Consider the following 14853-nt stretch of genomic DNA (forward strand, 5'->3'; position numbering starts at 1 on the left):
CATCTGCAGTGATTTTGGAGCCCAAAAAGATAAAGTCTGACACTTAGTATAAAACAAATTATCAAGGCATAGGAGCAGTGCTGCTGCTGCTAAGTCACTTCAGTCGTGTCCGACTCTGTGCGACCCCATAGACGGCAGCCCACCGGGCTCCCCCGTCCCTGGGATTCTCCAGGCAAGAACACTGGAGTGGGTGGCCATTTCCTTCTCCAACGCATGAAAGTGAAAAGTAAAAGTGAAGTTACTCAGACGTGTCCAACTCATAGCGACCCCATGGACTGCAGCTTACCAGGCTCCTCCACCCATGGGATTTTCCAGGCAAGAGTACTGGAGTGCGTCACCAGTGCCTTGGGGTCCCAAATAAACTAAACACAAAAGACCAGCATCAACATAACATAATTAAAATGCAAAAATTAAAGGCAAAGGAAACAAATTTAAGGGGGGAGGGGGAGCAGCAAAATCAAGGGAATTCCAAAAAAGTTATCAGCATTTTTCTGCCAAAACACTGCATGCAAGAAGGGAATGGCATGATATATTCAAAGTGCTGAAAGTGAGAAAAATTGCAACCTGAGATACTCTTCTCAGTAAGATCATTACTTAGAATCAAAGAAGAGATAAAGAAATTCTCAGACAAGTAAAAACCAGAGTTCATCAATTCTAAACCTATGTCAAAAGAAATGTTAAAGGGGTTTCTCTAAGTGGAAAAGAAGAATCTATAGGAAAGGGAAATCCCACAAGGGCAAATACGTAGTACAGATTGTGTATCAACCACTTAAATAAGCTAGTACAAAAGAATACTAGTTTAAAGGATAAAACAATGTAAAAGCAACTATAATTACCATAAACATTTACGGTATAAACATCAAGATGTAAAACATGACATCAAAAACATAAAATGTTGGAGAGGAAAACAAAAACGCAGATTATTTAGAATGTGTTTGATTTAAATGACTGCAAGTTTAAAACAACTAAACATAGTTATAGCTCAGCATATTAATATATGAATCCCATGGCAACCACAAAACAAAAATCTACAGTGGGTACATAAAATCAAAGAAATGAACACAAGGATACTACTAAAGAAAATCATCAAACTGCAAGGGAAGAACTACAAAAACAATGGGAAAAAAGTAAAATATGGCAATAAGGTTATACTTATCTATCAATAATTACTTTAACTGTCAATGGACTAAATGCTTTGATCAAAAGATGTAGGGTGGAAGATTGCATTAAAAAAATAAGACCCATAAAAAAATAAGACCCTATAAGAAGCTCACTTCAGAACTAAAGACACATGCAGACAAAGTGAGGGTGTTGTATAAGGAATTTCATGCAAACAGAAATGAAAAGAAAGTGGGAATAGCAACACTCATATCAGACAAAATACTCTTTAAACAAATTCTATAACAAAAGACAAAGAAAGACAGTATATAGTGATAAAGACATCAAGGTAAGAAGACAATATCACACTCATTAATATGTATTAACCCAATAGATGAGCACCTAAATATATAAAGCAAATCTTGACAATCATAAAAGAGAAAATTGACAATAATACAATAAAAGTAGGGGCCTTAAAATCCACACTTACCTCAATGGACAGATAATCCAGCAGAAAATTAATAAGGCAACAGTGGTTTTAAATGACATGATAAAGCAACTGAACCTATTAGATAAATACAGGGCATTTCATCCAAATACATCAGAGTACACATTTTTTCAAGTGCACATGGAACATTCTTTAAGATAAGTCACATTCTAAGATACTAAACAAGTCTCAACAAATTTAAGAGGATAAAAATTACTTTAAGCATGTTTTCAACCATAACAGTATAAAACTAGAAATTAACTACAGGAAGAAAAGCAGGAAGGAAACACATGGAGACTAAATAACATGCTACTAAATAATGAATGAATTAATGCAAAAAATGAAGGGGAAATCAGAAAATATCTCAAGGCAAATGAAAATGGAAATACAACTTTCCAAAACCTAGGGGATGCGGCAAAAGCAGTTCAAAGAGGAAATTTTATAACTCTGTAGGACTTCCTCAAGACACAAGAAAAATCACAAACAACCCATACTACCACCTAAAAAATTTAGAAAAAAGGAAAACAGTGCACAAAGTCAGCCAGAGGAAGAAAATAACAAAGGTTAAAGAGGAAGTAAATGAAACAGCCTCCCTCTAAAAAAAAAAAAAAAAAACTTAAAATGAAACTAAGAGGGTTTTTTTGAAAAAAATAAAACTGATAGACTTTTAAACAGGCTTAAAACAAAGAAAAGAGAGAGGATACACATAAAATTAGAAATGAAAGGGGAAATAACAACTGATACTAAGAAGAAAAACTAATGAGAGTACTATGAGCATTTTGAAGAAATAGACAAATTTCTAGAAACAACAAGCTGCCAAGAATGAATCAAGGAGAAAAAGAAATTTGAACCAACTGATTGCTAGTAGTGAAACTGAATTGTAACTTTTGAAAATACCAGCAAACAAAATACCAGGCTTAGACAATTTCACTGGGGAATTTTACCAAACATATAAAGAAGAACTGTATCTGCCCTTCTCAAACTATTCCAAAAAGTTAATGAGGAAGAAACACTTCCAAATTCACTCTATAAGACCATCATTACACTGATACCAAAACCAGACAAAGTACCAAAAAAGAAAATTACAGGCCAATATTCTTGATGAATATATATAAAAAGTATCACATGCTGCAATCATATATGATTATTCCAGGGTCATTGATATGGTTCATTATTTGCAAATCAATCAGTGTAATATAGCACATCAGCAAAAGGATAAAAATTATATGATCATCTCAATAGTTGCAAAAAGAATTTTCAGAAAATTCATAATAAAAATTATCATAAAATTTTCTATGGAGGGAATATATTTTAACATTTTTAAGATCATCTATGACCTACATAGCCTTGTTGTGGTGAACAGGTTTGTGAAACTCAATGAAGCCATGAGCCATGCTGAACAGGGTCACCCAACTCATAGTGAAGAGTTCTGTCAAAACGTGGTCTGCTAGAGGACAAAATGGCAAACTATGCTGGTATTCTTGCCACAAGAACATCATGAACAGCATGAAAAGGCAAAAAGATATGATACTGAAAGGTGAGCCCCACCCCCACCCCCACCCCAGGTCTGAAGGTGTCCAATAGGTTACTGGGGAAGAGCAGAGTGCAATTACTAAAAGCTCCAGGAAGAATGAAGTTGCTGGACCAAAGTGGAAACAACACTAAATGGTGGATGTGTCCAGTGGTGAAAGTAAATTCTGATGCTGTAAAGAACAATATTGCATAGGAACTTGAAATGTTAAGGTCATGAATCAAGGTAAATCAGACAGGTCAAGTAGGAGATGGCAAGAATGAACATCGATATTGTATGAATCAGTGAACCAAAATGGACAGGAATACATGAATTTAACTCAGATGACCTTTATATCTACTACTGCAGGCAAGAATCCCTTAGAACAAGTGGAGTAGCCCTCATAGTCAACAAAAAATTCCAAAATACAATGTCATGCAGTGCTTAGTTGCTCAGTTGTGTCCAACTTTTTGTGACCCCATGGACTGTAGCATGCCAGGCTCCTCTATCCATGGAGATTATCCAGACAAGAATACTGGAGTGGGTTGCCATGCCCTCCTTCCGGGGGATCTTACCAACCCAGGGATCGAACCCAGGTCTCCCACATGGCAAGTGGATTCTTTACCATCTGAGCCACCAGGGAAGCCTCCAAAATGCAACACTTGGGTGCAATCTCAAAAATGACAGAATGATCTTGTTTCATTTCTAAGACAAGCCATTCAACATCACAGTAATTCAAGTCTATGCCCCAACCACTAATGTTGAAGAAGCTGAAGTTGAACGGATCTATGAAGACTTACAAGATCTTCTGCAACACCAAAAAAAGGTGTCCTTTTTATCATAAGGGATCGGAATGCAGAAGTAGGAAGTCAAGTTGTACTTGGAGTAACAGGAAAGTTTGTCCTTGGAGTACAAAATGAAGCAGGGCAGAGACTAACAGTTTGCCAAGAGAACACACTGATCATCACAAACCCCATTTTCCCACAACATGAGAGGTGACTCTACCCATGGATATTTCCAAATGGCCAATACTGAAATCAGATTGATAATATTCTTTGCAGCCAAAGATGGAAAAGCTCAATAGAGTCAGTAAAAATAAGACCTGGAGCTGACTGTGGCCCAGATCATGAGCTTCTTATTGCAAACTTTAGGCTTAATTTGAATAAAGCAGGGAAACTTAAGAGGCAATTCAGGTATGATCTAAATCAAATCCCTTATGATTATACAGTGCAGGTGATGACTGCACTGTATTTAATCAAGGGATTAGATTTGGTAGACAGAAGAACTCCGCATGGAGGTTTGTAACATTGTATTGGAGGCAGTGACCAAAACTATCACAAAGAAATAAAAAAGGCAAAGTGGTTGTCTGAAGAGGTTTTACAAATATCTGAGGAAAGAAGAAAAGTGAAAGGCAAGGGAGAAAGGGAAATATATACTCAACTGAATGCAGAGATCCTGAGAATAACAGATTAAAAGGTCTTCTTAAATGAACAGTGCAAATAAATAGAGGAAGACAATAGAATGGGAATGACTACAGATCTCTTCAAGACAACTGGATGTATTAAGGAAACATTTCATGCAAGAATGGATACATACAAGACAGAAATGGTAAAGATATACGGAAGTGCAAGAGATTAAGAAGAGATGGCAAGAATACACAGAAGAACCATCCAAAAAAAGCCTTTAATGACCTGGATAACCATGATGGTGTGGTCACTCTTCTAGAGTAAGACATCCTGGCGTGTGTAAGCAAGTGGATTTTAGAAAGCATTACCATACTGAAAAGCAGAGACATTACTTTGCCAACAAAGGTCCGTCTAGTCAAGGCTATGGTTTTTTCAGTGGTCATGTATGGATGTGAGAGTTGGACTATGAAGAAAGCTGAGCACTGAAGAATTGATGCTTTTGAACTGTGGTGTTGGAGAAGACTCTTGAGAGTCCCTTGGACTGCAAGGAGATCCAACCAGTCCATTTTGAAGGAGATCAGCCCTGGGTGTTCTTTGGAAGGAATGATGCTAAAGCTGAAACTCCAGTACTTTGGCCACCTCATGCGAAGAGCTGACTCATTGGAAAAGACTCTGATGCTGGGAGGGATTGGGGGCAGGAGGAAAAGGGGATGACAGAGGATGAGATGGCTGGATGGCATCACTAAGTCGATGGACGTGAGTCTGAGTGAAATCTGGGAGTTGGTGATGGACAGGGAAGCCTGGCGTGCTGCGATTCATGGAGTCACAAAGAGTCTGACACGACTGAGCATCTGAACTGAACTGAACCATTAGCAAAGCTAGTAGAGGTGATGAAATTCCAGCTGAGCTACTGAAAGTCATAAAAGATGATGCTGTTAAAGTGCTACACTCAATATAACAGCAAATTTGGAAAATTCAGCAGTGGCCACAGGACTGGAAAAGTTAAGTTTTCATTCTGATCCCAAAGAAAAGCATTGCCAAAGATTGTTCAAACTGCTGTACAATTATGCTAACTTCATGTGCTAGTAAGGTTATGCTCAAATCCTTCAAAATAGGTTTCAGCAGTTCAATAAATTTCTGATGTACAAACTGGATTTAGAAAAGGCAGAAGACCCAGAGATCAAATTGCTAACAGTCACTGGATAATAGAAAAAGTAAGGGAATCCCAGAAAATCATCTACTTCTGCTTCATTGACTCTGCTAAAGCCTTTGACTGTGAGGATCACAACAAACTGTGGAAAATTCTTAAAGAGATGAGAATACTAGATCACCTTACCTGTCTCATGAGAAACCTGTATGCAGGTCAAGAAGCAACAGTTAGAACTGAACATGGAACATGTTAGCAACATGGAACAATGGACTGGTTCAAAATTGGGAAGAGAGTACATCAAAGCAGTATATTGTCGCCCTGATTATTTAGCTTAGATTCAGAGTACATTATGCAAAATGCTGGGCTAGATGAATCACAAGCTGAAATCAAGTTTGAGACAGAAATATCAACAACCTCAGATATGCAGATTGTACCCTTCTAATGGAAGAATGTGAGAGGAACTAAAGAGCCTCTTCATGAGGATGAAAGAGGAAAGTGAAAAAGCTGGCTTAAAACTTAACATTCAAAATATGAAGATCATGGCATTTGGGCCCATCACTTCATGGCAAATAGATGGGGAAAAAGTGGAAACATTGGCATATTTTCTTTTCTTGGGCTCCAAAATTACTGTAGATGGTGACTGCAGACATGAAATTAAAACACGCTTACTCCCTAGAAGAAAACTAGACAAACCTAGACAGTGTATTAAAAGGCAGAGACATCACCTTACTAACAAAGGTCCATCTCATCAAAGCTATGGTTTTTCCAGTAGTCATGTATGGATGTGAAAGTTGGACCATAAAGAAGGCTGAGCACTGAAGAATTGATGCTTTCAAACTATGGTGCTAGAGAAGACTCTTGAGAGTCCCTTGGACAGCAAGGAGATCAAACCAGTTGATTCTAAATGAAATCAGTCCTGAATATTCATTGGAAGTACTGATGTTAAAGCTGAAGTTCCAATACTTTGGCCACCTGCTGCAAAGGGCCAACTCATTAGAAAAACCCTGATGCTGGGGAAGTTTGAAGGCAAAAGGAGAAGCTGGTGGCAGAGGATTAGATGGTTTAGATAGCATCACCAACTCAATGGACATGAATGTGAGCAAACTCCAGGAGACAGTGAAGGTCAGGGGAGCTTGGTGTGCTGCAATCCCTGGGGTTACTAAGAGTCTGATGCAGCTTAGTGACTGAACAACAGGAACAACATCATATTCAATGTTGAAAAGTTGAAAGCTTTTACCCTAAATGCCTACTCATATCACTCCTACTTAATGTAGTATTGGAAGTCTTAGCTACAGCAATCAGACAAGAAAAAGAATAAAATGCATCCAATTTGGAAAGGAAGAAGTAAAATTGTCACTATTTGTAAGTGGCATGCTACTATATACAGAAAACTCTAAATTCTCCATCAGAAAGCTATTAGAAATAAAATATGAATCCAGTAAAATCCAAGGACACATGATTAACATATGAAATCTATTCTTTGGTATTCATTAATAGTGAAATATCAAAAAGAGAAAGCAAAAATAGTTCTATTTAAAATTGCATCCAGAAGAATAAAATACCTATAAATGGACTTAACCAAGGAGGTAAAAGAACTATACACTGAAAACTGTTAAACATTAATAAAGCAAATTCAATAAAATGTAAAGAAATGAAAAGATATCTATTTCTCTTGGATTGGAAGAATTAATATAGTTAAAATTACCATACTTCCCAAGAAATATACAGATTTAATGCAATACCTGACAAAATGTGCATGTGTGCTAAGTCACTTCAGTCATATCCAACTCTTTGTGACCCTACGGACCATAGCTCACCATGCTCCTCTGTCCATGTGTTTTGCTAAATGTTTTCAGTTTCATCTCAGGTTCAAAGGATTTGTTAACAAAATAAGCCACTTGTTATATACAAATAAATAATATAAATATTTATTAGAGAATTATCTAGCTTACTTTCAATATGCTAACATTAAAGAAAAGAGAAATAGAAAGAGCAGGGAATACATCACCAGATTGTGTTTCAAACAACATCCAAACTTAAACAATATCCGTAAGTCCGTGTCACAGCACATCTGGAGTCCAAACTGGGAAAGGGTCCTTGGGTGAGACTTCAAAGATCACAGTTTGGGATTTCTGTTTATAATCCCAGGAAGGATGCAAACTGATACCATCATCTGCTGCTGCTGCTAAGTCACTTCAGTTGTGTCCGACTCTGTACAACCCCGTAGACGGCAGCCCACCAGGCTCCCCCCTCCCTGGGATTCTCCAGGCAAGAACACTGGAGTGGGTTGCCATTTCCTTCTCCAATGTATGAAAATGAAAAGTGAAAGTGAAGTCGTTCAGTCATGTCCAACCCTTGGCCACCCCATGGACTGCAGCCTTCCAGGCTCCTCCATCCATGGAATTTTCCAGGCAAGAGTACTGGAGTGGGATGCCATTGCCTATCATCATCATCTGTGAACAAATTGCAAGCCTGCTTTCATGTTAATGCTGTTTGCTTTGTCTTGTAAAACTTGAAATGTTGCTAAACCTGGGACTTGGTTGACCAGGCCCCCTTCAGGGGCTCAACAATCTCAAGATTCTTCCCCCATCTCATCTAAGATGCTGCAAGTCTTGCACTCACAGCAGGCAATCATTCACAGTCACGCATAGTAAGGGCAGTGTCCAGGCAGGTTAGAAGCAAGATCAGAGCCCTGCTCTGCTTTTTCTCTGAGCCTAAACAAGACTCTTTATTTAATTTCCCTAACACCATGGGATTCTCCAGGCAAGAGTACTGGAGAGGGTTGCCATGCCCTCCTCCAGGGGATTTTTCAACCCAGGGATCAAACCTATATCTTACATCTCCTGCATTAGCAGGCAGCTTCTTTACCACTGGTGTCACCTGGGAAGCCCCATCTGTCAAAATGTCAATGACATTTTTCACAGAACTATAAAAAATCATTTTAAAATACATATGAATCCACAAAATACCCCAAATCACCGAAGCAATCTTGAGAATAATGAACAAAGCTAGTGATATCATGTTCCTTGTATTCAGACTGTACTAGAAAGCTACTGTAACAAAAACAGCATGATACTGGCACAATAAGACACATAAATGGAACACAATACAGAAACCAACAAAGCCACATACCTATGGTCAATTAAACTATGACAAAAGAAGCAGTAACATATAATGGATAAAAGACAATCTCTTCAATATGTGATGCTGAGAAAACTGGACAGTTGCATATATAAGAATGAGATTAGAACATTTCCCTACATCATATACAAAAATAAACTCAAAATGAATTATCGACCAAATATAAAATATAAAAGCATCGTAAGGAAACACATAGCAGTGCAACAAACACTGAGCAAGCAGAGAGCCTTTCCAAAATGGTCTAGCCCCCCAGAGTCAGATGATCAGTAAGCAAATTGCAGGGCATTTATCTCATTTGTAAGCTAATTGCAAGGACAATTATGAGATCCTGCCAACTATGCCAATTATATTGTGCCCATCTTATCCTGTAACAAATGTTGTGGCTGAACCAGCCCTTGCAATTCTTATTTTGATTGCAAGGCTCTCTTTAGCAAAGGCCATCCGGAAACTTTGAAAAGATAGAGGTCTGTTATTTATAAACCCATAAATAGCACAGCACATTTGAGCAAACATCAAAGTTTGGGAAGAGGAAGTGAGAGAGAGAGAGAGATTGAGGACCGACCTGGGATTCTGCTTTTATTGAGGTTGAAGGTTGAGGCCTAGGGTTTCACAGAGACATTCTCTTTTGGTGAACTGAAAACATAGACCAGAAATTTAAAGTGAAGAAAGAAAAAATGTGTCCCAAATGGTGATTTATTGAAATCAACCAATATTTCTAAAACAAAAAAGTCTCAGAGTCAAGCATGCAGTATGGCCGGGTTCTGGCTCTTTATTTAGTCTTGTGGCTCAATGTGTTTATTTGAGATAGACAGACATCTTTGAATTAGATGTTTCCTTAAAATGGATGCCTCAGCAATCAGAGCTTAAGTCAAGCACTTGCATTATAAAAAAAAAAGACAAGAAAAACCTGTTGGGGCTTATAACACCACACATACATGGTCAATTAATTTGCAACAGTGAAACAAAGATATACAATGAGAAAAAGACAGTACCTTCAATAAATAGTGTTGGGAAATGTGGACAGTTAAACACAAAAGAATAAAGGTGAACTGCTATTTTCATCTTACACAAAAGCTTATCCAGGTTTGGTGAGACTTGAATATAAGATCAGAAACCATAAAACTCCTAAAAAAAAAAAAAAAAAAGTGCTAAGTACCTTGACATGAATACCAGCTATGATCTTAGGATTTTATACCAAAGCAATGTCACCAAAACAGAAATAAACCAGTACACTATATCAAACTAGAATACTTCTTCCTAACAAAGGAATAGAAAAACAAACTGAAAAGGTAACTTACCTCATGGGGAAAAAATTGGAAAACATTTATTTGATAAGCAGTTATTATGCAAACTTCATACAAATTCATACTACTCAATAAAAAAATTAAAAATGGACAGAACATCTGAATTGACATTTTTCCAATAAAGACATACAGATGGCCAATAGGTGTATGTAAAAATGTTCAATGGGGCTTTCCTGGTGGTTCAGTGGTAAAGACTCTGCCTCCAATGTAGGAGTCCCAGGAGACGCGAGTTCAATCCTTGAGTCAGGAAGATCTCCTGAAGGAGGGCATGGCAATCGACTCCAGTGTTCTTGCCTGGAGAATCCCATGGAGAGAAGAGCCTGGTGGGCTACAGTCCGTAGGGTCGCAAAGAACCAGACTTGCATGTACCTAAAGGTATTCAATATCATTAATCATCAGAGAAATTCCATTTAAGACCACAGTGAGATATCCTCTCATACCTATTCAAATGGTTATTATCAAAAAGACAAAAAACAAGTGCTGGCAAGGATCTGGAGAAAAGTGAACTCCTCCTTGCACACTGTTGGTAGGAATGAAAATTTGTACAACCACTGTGGAAAACAATATAGAGATTCCCCAAAATATTAAAGGTAGAGTTATCATAAGATCCAACAATTTCACATCTTGGTATTTATTTAAAGAAAACAAAAACACTAACAAAAAAATATGTATGCATTGTCAAGTTTATTACAGCTTTATCTACATTGGCCAAGATATGAAAACAACCTAAGTATCTATTGAAGGATGAACAAATAAAAAAGTATGTTTATATACACTGGAATATTTTTTGGCCATAAAAAGAAGAAAATCTTGCCATTTTTGACAACTTGAATAGACTTTAAGGGTATCAAGCTAACTAAAAATATTTGATAGACAAAGACAAATTTCCTATGATTTTACTTATACATAAAATCTGAAACAAACAAACAAAAGCAGGTTTATATGTACAAAACACAGATTATGGTTGCCAAGGGATGAGGAAAATGAGTGAATGGGGTCAACATGTACAAACTTATAAAATACGCAAGTCACATAACATGGGGACTATAGTTAATTATATTTTACTGTATCTTTGAAAATTGCTGAGAGTAGATAATAAATGTTATTACAAGAAAAAATAAGTATGTATACTGACAAATATTAACTAGACTTATTTGGTGATCATTTCTCAATAAATACAAATATCAAATCATTATCATTTATACTTGAAATTAATATAATGCTGTAAGTCAATTATATCTCAATAAAATAAAAAGAAGAATCAATACCAATCCCTCACAAATTCTTTCAAAAAACTGAAGAGGATAGAATATTTCCCAACATTTTACAAAGCAGCATAACTCTGATACAAGACAGAAATAGACAATACAAAACAATTTACTGTCTCGCATACAGGGTTATCGTTACCATCTTTCTAAATTCCATATATATGCATTAATATACTGTATTGGTGTTTTTCTTTCTGGCTTACTTCACTCTGTATAATAGGCTCCAGTTTCATCCACCTCATTAGAACTGATTCAAATGTATTCTTTTTAATGGCTGAGTAATACTCCATTGTGTATATGTACCACAGCTTTCTTATCCATTCATCTGCTGATGGACATCTACGTTGCTTCCATGTCCTGGCTATTATAAACAGTGCTGCAATGAACATTGGAGTACACGTGTCTCTTTCAATTCTGGTTTCCTCTGTGTGTATGCCCAGCAGTGGGATTGCTGGGTCATAAGGCAGTTCTATTTCCAGTTTTTTTAAGGAATCTCCACACTGTTCTCCACAGTGGCTGTACTAGTTTGCATTCCCACCAAGAGTGTAAGAGGGTTCCCTTTTCTCCACACCCTCTCCAACATTTATTGTTTGTAGACTTTTTGATGACAGTCATTCTGACTGGTGTGATATGGTACTTCATTGTGGTTTTGATTTGCATTTCTCTAATGAGTGATGTTGAGCATATTTTCATGTGTTTGTTAGCCATATGTATGTATTCTTTGGAGAAATGTCTGTTTACTTCTTTGGCCCATTTTTTGATTAAGTCATTTATTTTTCTGGTATTGAGCTACATGAGCTGCTTGCATATTTTTGAGATTAATTTTCTGTCAGTTGCTTCACTTGCCATTATTTTCTCCCATTCTGAAGGCTGTCTTTTCACCTTACTTACAGTTTCCTTCGTTGTGCAAAAGCTTTTAAGTTTAATTAGGCTCCATTTGTTTATTTTTGCTTATATTTCCATTACTCTCAGAGTTGGGTCATAGAGGATCTTGCTGTGATTTATGTCGAGTGTTCTGCCTATGTTTTCCTCTAGGAGTTTTATAGTCTCTGGTCTTACATTTAGATCTTTAATCCATTTTGAGTGTATTTTTGTGTATGGTGTTAGAAATTGTTCCAGTTTCATTCTTTTACAGGTGGTTGATCAGTTTTCCCAGCACCACTTGTTGAAGAGATTGTCTTTTCTCCATTGTATATTTTGCCTCTTTGGTCAAAGAAAGGTGTCCATAGGTGCATGGATTTATTTCTGGGCTTCTATTTTGTTCCATTGATCTATATATCCATTTTTTGTGCCAATACCATACTGTCTTGATGACTGTAACTTTGTAGTATAGTCTGAAGTCAGGCAGGTTGATTCCCCCAGTTCCATTCTTCTTTCTCAAGATTGCTTTGGCTATTCAAGGTTTCTTGTGTTTCCATACAAATTATGAAATTATTTGCTCTAGTTCTGTGAAAATTACTGTTGGTAGTTTGAGAGGGATTGCGTTGTATCTGTAGATTGCTTTGGGTAGTATACTAATTTTCACTTGTTGATTCTTCTGATCCACGAACATGGTCTATTTCCCCATCAATTTGTGTCATCTTTGATTTCTTTCATCAGTGTTTTATAGTTTTCTATATATAGATCTTTTGTTTCTTTAGGTGAATTTATTTCTAAGTATCTTATTCTTTTCATCGCCAGGGTGAATGGGATTGTTTACTTAATTTCTCTTTCTGTTTTCTCGTTGTTAGAGTATAGGAATGCAAGGGATTTCTGTGTGTTAATTTTATATCCTTCACTTTACTATATTCATCAATTTGCTCTAGTAATTTTCTGGTGGTATCTTCAGCCCCTGCTCGCTGGTCGTGGACATGAGCGTCTGGGCTACTTCTCTGATCACAGTTGCGGTTAGGCACCTATTCTGTGGGGTTTTGATTTTTTTTTTCTCCCACTTATGCTGCCCTGTGAGATTCCAAAACTCCCTACAGACCTGCCTGTGAGAGGGTTACCTACTGTGTGGAAATTTCTCCTCCTTCACGATTCCCTCCCCAGGACAGGTCTCTGTCCCTAACTCTTTTGTCTCTTTTTTTGTTTTTTATATTTTGTCCTACCTCCTTTCAAAAAGAATGGGCTGCCTTTCTGGGTGCCTGGTTTGCTCTGCCAGCATTCAGAAGTTGTTTTGTGAAAGTTGCTCAGCATTCAAATGATCTTTTGACGAATTTGTTGGGGAGAAAGTGGTCTCCCCCTCCTATTCCTCCACCATCTTGGCACTGCTCCCGAGTCTTAGCAATTTGAAAAAGAATTATGAAGCCAGGGGCATTACTTTCTAATATCAAACTATATTACAAAGATATACTAAAATAATATACTAGATCAAACCTGTATATTACTGGTATCACCCAATGAAACAGAACAGACAGCATAGTGATAAACCCACACATATCTCACCTAATATTCAACAAAAGTAACAAGAACACATATTATGGAAAGATTATATCTTCATAAATGGTGTTCAGCAAATTGAATACATATATGTGTGCTCAGTTCAGTTCAGTTCAGTTCAGTCGCTCAGTCGTGTCCGACTCTTTGCTGCAAAATGATAGGATACTGAAAGAGGAACTCCCCAGGTCAGTAGGTGCCCAATATGCTACTGGAGATCAGTGGAGTAATAACTCCAGAAAGAATGAAGGGATGGAGCCAAAGCAAAAACAATACCCAGTTGTGGATGTGACTGGTGATAGAAGCAAGGTCCAATGCTGTAAAGAGCAATATTGCATCAGTTCAGTTCAGTTCAGCCGCTCAGTCGTGTCTGACTCTTTGCGACCCCATGAATCACAGCACACCAGGCCTCCCTGTCCATCACCAACTCCCAGAGTTGACCCAGACTTAGGTCCATCGAGTCAGTGATGCCATCCAGCCATCTCATCCTCTGTCATCCCCTTCTCCTCCTGCCCCCAATCCCTCCCAGCATCAGAGTTTTTTCCAATGAGTCAACTCTTCGCATGAGGTGGCCAAAGTACTGGAGTTTCAGCTTTAGCATCATTCCTTCCAAAGAAATCCCAGGGCTGATCTCCTTCAGAATGGACTGTTTGGATCTCCTTGCAGTCCAAGGGACTCTCAAGAGTCTTCTCCAACACCACACTTCAAAAGCATCAATTCTTTGGCGCTCAGCTGTCTTCACAGTCCAACTCTCACATCCATACATGACCACAGGAAAAACCATAGCCTTGACTAGACAGACCTTTGTTGACAAAGTAATGTCTCTGCTTTTGAATATGCTATCTAGGTTGGTCATAACTTTCCTTCCAAGGAGTAAGCGTCTTTTAATTTCATGTGTGCTCAGTTGTGTCCAATTCTTTGAGACCCCATGGACTATAGCCTATCAAGATCTTCTGTCCGTGAAATTTTCCAGGCAAGAATATTGGAGTGAGTTGCCATTTCCTCCCCCAGGGGATCTTCTTAAGCCAGCGATCGAACCTGAGTTTCTTACATCTCCTACATTGCAGGTGG

This window comes from Bos taurus, chromosome 7 (genome assembly GCF_002263795.3).
Source record: "Bos taurus isolate L1 Dominette 01449 registration number 42190680 breed Hereford chromosome 7, ARS-UCD2.0, whole genome shotgun sequence".
Lineage (NCBI taxonomy): Eukaryota > Metazoa > Chordata > Mammalia > Artiodactyla > Bovidae > Bos > Bos taurus.